Source organism: Marmota marmota, unplaced genomic scaffold (assembly GCF_001458135.2).
Source record: "Marmota marmota marmota unplaced genomic scaffold, marMar, whole genome shotgun sequence".
NCBI lineage: Eukaryota > Metazoa > Chordata > Mammalia > Rodentia > Sciuridae > Marmota > Marmota marmota.
The window spans coordinates 122,064-128,448 of NW_026005655.1; the positions used below are offsets into that span (position 1 = coordinate 122,064).

The following is a 6,385-nucleotide window of genomic DNA, read 5'->3' on the forward strand; positions in this document are numbered from 1 at the left end:
AGCCACAAGTCCTCGATGGCATCAAACCAGTCCTGGATGGAGGAGATTCTTGGTATCGGCCACTGGTCCTGTAGCAGGGACTAGAGGAAGTATTGGAGGTGGCTTGGTTGAATCCAGTAATGTTAAGGGTGACAGACCGATTACAGCCAGTGGAAGGGCAATTGCCTTGACCCATAAACTGAGAGTGGGTGGTGTCATCCTGGTGTCATGTCACATTGATGTAGAAGCAGTATCTGTGGTTTGAGATAAAAACTTGAGAGAGAATAATGATTAGTAAAAGAAGAAGAGGGTTGGCAAGAAATTTTCAGTTTGGTTGGCATGGTGGAAGTCCAGGACTGGACATTTTGAACAAGTGCCTTTTTAAGGTGGGAGACATGGTGGTACCAGGGGGAGTTTAGGTTTGATGCTTCCTTGTGGGGATACTGTAGAGCAGACAGAATAAGCAGAGTGGACGTGCTAGAGAGTAGTTCTCATTCCTAGGAAGTGAAAGAAGGGTTGTGAAAATTGGGAAAAGGGTTAGAGAGGGTTTTAGATGGGCACAGAGTCTCTGGAGCCAGAGGAGTTGGTCGTGAGTCATAGGTGTCCATCTTGGGCATCAGGGCTGGTAGTCTTAAAGAAGTAGTTGATTGACCAGCTTGTTGGTGAATTTGTGTATCTGATCTTGCATGAACTTCTGTAGGCAATTTAATAGACATGGTTCTATTAGGAGAAACATAGAGAGGACTAATAGGGGTCCTGTGAGGGGGAGGAGCCAAGGCCATACTTAACTGAACATTCCCCATGGAGCCTGTTGGCTTAGTTGCTGTCTCCTCTTTTCTAGCTGTTCTTGTCCTTTATTGCTCCCAGGAATGACTGTGTTTTGGCTTAACTGGTTTTGGTAGGTGTTTAAGATCAAGTTGGTCAAAATTGACTTTGTTTCTATCTATTGTTAAGAGTCAGCTGAGTTTCTATAGGGGTTGCTCGTGGGGGAACTTGAGAGCAGCTTCTTAGTTCTGCTAGTGCCATTTGCGCTAGGATGGGTCCAGGTCTTGCTTGACCATGTGGCTTCCCTTGGAAGCATCAGGTTGTCTCCTGTCTCCAATGACCCTCCTATTCACAGCAAATGCACTGATTGGCTTTTCATTCTCCAGTGGTCTCATTAACCTCCCTGATCAGTAGGTTATATGGCCCAGAGTTGCAAAGCTCTTTAGAGAAGTTCCCTGTTCCCTGGATTCAGACTGACTCAGAGGGCCAGAGCCAAAAATATTGGTTTTCTTGGCCATTTTAATTTAACTTTAAGCCTTGATCATAAACATCCAGCAAAGTCAATTTCACCCTAAATTAAGAGTATTGGGCTTTAGCTGAAGTCTGGCCTACTTTGGAGTCATTCTTACATGTAGTAAGATGGGAGGCACAGCCTTATCCCAGGTAAGGCTAAGATTTATAAATCTTAGGTAAAGTGTTCTAGTATTGAAGCTGATCTTTTTTTAAATATTATTTTATAAAGTTTATATATGTTGTTGCTTGATGTCACATGAATACTAGGTAATATAGTATATTACATTTAAATTATACCCAGTGTATAGAACTTTATATTAATCTTATTGATAACAGGTCCAGTTATAAAACATTAAATGATATAAGTAAATCTCCAATATGTTATTTTTATAAGCCTAAAATAACCATGCAACCTTTTGGAGAACACCAGCTTGATATAGTTTTTTTAAAAGCTTCTATCTTAAAGATTTTTATACCTGGAAAATATGAACACATTTAATATACAAAGAAGAGTAATAGTACCACAATTATTATTGATGTTTTTATATTAATCAAGTTTAACTTTTAAAGAAATAACATATTACAACATTGCAAAATAACAGTTGTTGTTTAACCATAGTTGTATATACAGACCTTTTTTAGCACTTAAACTTATAAAATCAGCATACACAGACTTTCTTCATCACTTGCTTAAACCCTCTTATTTACTTAGTAGACTCTCTTATCCAGAAACACATTTTCCTTCTATTAAATCCATACCTAGAACCTTCTAATTTCTCTTTCCTATTTGTTAACTCTTTCTTTTTTTACATTTTTAAATAATCCTTGTAAATTTCTGAATTTAGGCAAATTATTCCATTTTAATAAGAGAGATTTTGTTATTTGCAGTATACAATTAATCACAACTGTTGACCATTTCATGAAAACATGAACAATGTTTAAGTATATAGAATTATACTGTTGTAGGGACGGACAAGGCAAGGCACCTAAGATAGCACTGAAAATAGGGAAACAGATTTATTTGGTTGCAGCTGGATTTAGAGGGCACATCTTCTGCTGTAATCCATTAATCCCCTGAACCCCAAGTTTAGGTTGTTTCAGAATTTTGTACCCAACATGTAAGGGAAGGGGCTCAGAAGTTCAAAGTCTTCAGAAGTTCACAAAAAGCAGTTTTTTTCCTCTGTTCTGGGCAAGTTAACCCTTCAAGGACACTTGGGAGAGGGAGAGCTTTTTCTTCCCTTTCTCTCATCTTCCCCCCACCCTCCCCACCCCCTCCAGCTGTTATCATGGAGCCCAGTTGGTAACCTCCTTATCTTAGACATGTAGCCTTCTCTGTGAAGCCCTAGCTCAAGGCCAGAGGCCTTGTTTTACATATTTTGTGAAAAACTAGTAAGGGGGTGTCCAGCGCCTGGAGTGCTGATTTTTCCAGCCAGTGACCAAGTAAAACAGGGCAACAGGAAAATAGGAAGTTTATCTACATTGAACTTTTTGTAGAGATTTTTTTGCTGAAAGTCCTAAAATCAGCCATGGTGAAGATTTCTGGAGAAGGTCAGTTAAGCCTTTTCTGTGGGCCTGGGTAAGGAGGGGAAGATGGGAAGGTGGGGCTGAGAGCAGCTGTGGATCTGAGAATGAGGAAGGAGTGATGTAAAAGAATAGGATTTTCCCTAGCAAGGAAAACTTGAGCAGTAGAACGTAGAGCAGAGGGGAGGATAGGAGTGAATATCCCAAAAAGGCTGTAAGGGAGAATTCTTAGTAACCTGTTTTCAGTGATGACAAAGCAACTTTAAAGGCCATTTTCACCAGATCTCTGATAGGGGTCCAAGGGTTCTCCTCAGCTGGTTTGAGCTTTGGGTTAGCTGGTAAGAGGACCTGGTGGGACCTGGTGTGGGCGCTGACAGAAGAAGAGAGGAGTGAGTGGGTAGAGGGATTCCTTCAGTACTTGCTACCTCAGAAAAGAGGCAATGTTTTGAGGAAAGATGGTTGTTTAGGTTTTTGATCTAGTGAGTGGAGAGGAGAAGTCAGGTTGTTCAGGTGGGGGAGACAGTGGAGGGGCTGGGGCAGAAGGTTGAGGGTGAGGACCTATTTGAGCTGGGCGATAGGGTCAAATTCATCAGTAGGGTCAAAAGTAGTGGATGAGTCTGGAGGAGGAGGAATTGTGGATCAGTGATTGTGGGTGTTGGTTTGCAAGCTAGAAGAATTTGCAGAGGTCTGCAAGAGGTGCAGAGAGCACAAGCAAGAAGAAAGCTTTGATATAGTAGCTTTTTACCCATTTTTTCAAATGTTCACAGTAATTGTAGAGATCCCTTAGAATGGAGGGATCCAGGGACCCAAAAGGAGGGCCATCTGCTTTGGTTGTCTAAGGGATAAGTGGACCAGGCCTGGGTGCTATATTTGATCAATTTGGGGGGTTTGATGTCTGGTGTCAAGGAGAGGGTTTTGAGGTTATCCAAGAGGCATTGTAGGGGAGAGTCGACCGGCAGAGAGGACACATTACCCATGTCGCAAAGTAGTATAAGGAGGAGGGAAGGGGATGCAAACTTGGTATAGAGGAGAAGGAAGGAGACGCAACCGTAGTATAAGAGAGAAGGAGGAAACTGATTTATTGGCAAAAGGGGCATCCCTGCTAGAGCCAAAAATCAGGAGTGCCTTAGTGGCAGGTTCGAGCTGCAGAGATTGGTTGTCACCGAATCCTGACAGTCGAAGCTCTCATCCTAGACGGAGCTGGAGCCGTGGGAGACCTTGGCCAAGGCTTTTCTTTTTGGGACCCCTCCTGGAGAGGCCAGAGACTCGCAGGGCCAGAAAGAGGGGAAAGAGAGAGACAGGGGAAGAGGGAGGAAGGGGAGGGTAAGGTTCTCTCTAGCAGCGAAGTCTTGAAGGTGTGAGGACTAGGATTTTAGGAGAGCCACAGAGATGGTGAAGGTCTGGGTGGACTGTGATGTTCAGTTCTCTGTTATGTGTCCCTGGAGGTTACACAGTCCTTTGAGGGAGACCTACAAAGCCTATGCTGGTAACTAACAGCTGGGAAGGGAAGGGAATAATTTTGAACCCAGGAGTCTATTCTGCCTGAGGAAGGAGTCCCTGAGGGCCACCGTAGCCTTAAAGGCTGTGGTGGGGTGTTTTCCTCCCTGCAGGTGGGCAAAGAGGTTTGCCGGACAATCAACGGCCATATCCTCCTGACACCACCATTGGGTTTAGGACTCCAGGAAGGGGAAACTCACCAATCGAAGGTCGGTGGTGGATGAAGTTCTGGCAGTCGAGAAAATGGGTTCAAGCCTGGGTTCAGGCCATCTGGTGAGTGGCACTTCCGAAGGAAGAGGGACCCAAAAGTGGGTTTTAACCCTCTCCTGGGTTTCGGCACCAATGAAAGGAAAGTGACCACAACACTTGGAGCAACCAAAAGATCTTTATTGCAGCAGTGCAACAAAGAGAAAGGAAAGAAGGAGAGAGAGAGAGAGAGAGAGAGAGAGAGAGAGGGGAAGCGCACACAGGAGAGAGACAGAGAAAGCAAGAGAGAGAGCAAGAGAGAAAGAGCAAGAGAGAGGGGGGGCCTGGCAGGAGGGAGTTTTTATACCCCAAATCTAATGGGGCCTCTGGGTCTGCAAGCTGCCTTGTTGGCCCAAGGGGGGTTGAGTGCTCAGCCTTGAGTGGGACTTGACACAAACAGGTGATAAAGGACTAGACAGAGGGGGATTTGAGTGTGTGGGCTATCTTGCAGCCAACATCTGTTCAGCCTGCCCTGCAGACAACACAGTTCAGCCTGCTCTGCACCCAACACTGCCAAATGGGAGAACACACGGGGCTGGGGAGTGGCTCAAGTGGTAGTGCGCTCGCCTGGCATGCATGAGGCCCGGGTTCAATCCTCAGCACCACATACAAACAAAGATGTTGTGTCTGCCGAGAACTAAAAAATAAATATTAAAAAAAAAATTTAAAAAAAAAAAAAAATGGGAGAACACATTATATCATGTCCACACACAGGATTCTGCTGTTGGACGCAGGATACAAACCCTGACATGTTGTACTGAGAGAAGAAAGAAGCCAGACAGATGCAGAGGGCACAAGCAGCACAGCCACCTCCATACACTGCAGATACAAGAAATGACTTAACTGTAGCAACGGAAAGCAGACCTGTGATTTCCAAGGGCCAGAATGTCAAGAAGAGACTGGCTGTGCAGGGGGAAGGGACTGCCCTCAGGGACAGAAAAGTTTCACCTCATAACTGTGATGGAGCTTGCATGACTGCACATTCTTCAAAGCTCATCAAACTGCAGTCTTCAATTGGAGAACTTGATGAATGCAAATTACAGCTCAATAAACAAATCAAAATAGTGGATGAAGGAAAATGAAAGAGAAGTAGAGTAGCAGTCTATGTACTGTGCAGTGAAAGAAACTATCGCAGGGGACCTTAGACACCAATGTGCCCTTCTTAGAGTGTCTTTCTGTCAAGGTGTGGGGAGAAGAGTGTTTTCTAATGGGCTGGTTGACCACCATGATGCATCTGTTGGAAGCAAAGTTCAAGCACATTAGCAGAGCTTCAGAAGAAAATAACAACAACCAAATCAGTTCCTTCAGAACCATGGAAGTGAACCAAAACTATTTGAGGACAGTTCCATCAAGAGAAACAGGAGGACACTGGCTAAGACAGGTTTCATACCATAACTTGCCCCTATTACCAAACCTCTCCTGTGGCTGGGCAGGGAAAAGAGTTACCCTCTGACCCAGCAATGGCACTCTTGGGTGTCTGCCCAAGGGAAATGAAAGCAATCCATGCAAACACCTGGACACGAGCACTCATCACAGAACTGCACTGACAGCAGACCCTGGGAGGACTGACGCCAGGTGTGCACCACTGACGCGTGGACAGACAAGTCGTGATATTGCCACACCCTGGAATGACTGGGTCACACAAGGCAGGGAAATACTGACCATAGCTATGGCACTGATGAACCCTGAGACCACCACACCACATGGAAGGAGCCTCCATGAAGCCCACTTACAGAAACGTAGAGCACAGCCGCAGAAACAGGCAGTCACGACTTCCAGGGTGCAGGAAGGAATGGTGGATGAAGGCTAGCAAACCTGGGCTTCCTATAAGAAGTGATGAAAATGTTCTAAGCTCAGATGAAGA

The 6,385-nt window shown here is 44.8% G+C and overlaps 1 long non-coding RNA gene across 1 annotated transcript; it reads right to left on the bottom strand.

The window, feature by feature from the left end:
* Nucleotides 1-1,259: 1,259 nt before the first annotated feature.
* Nucleotides 1,260-2,439, bottom strand: LOC125614655. Its single transcript, XR_007345226.1, has 3 exons — nucleotides 2,053-2,439; nucleotides 1,569-1,579; nucleotides 1,260-1,272 (listed from the first exon to the last, which is right to left on the bottom strand). It is a non-coding gene; the product is annotated as an uncharacterized LOC125614655 (long non-coding RNA).
* Nucleotides 2,440-6,385: the final 3,946 nt, after the last annotated feature.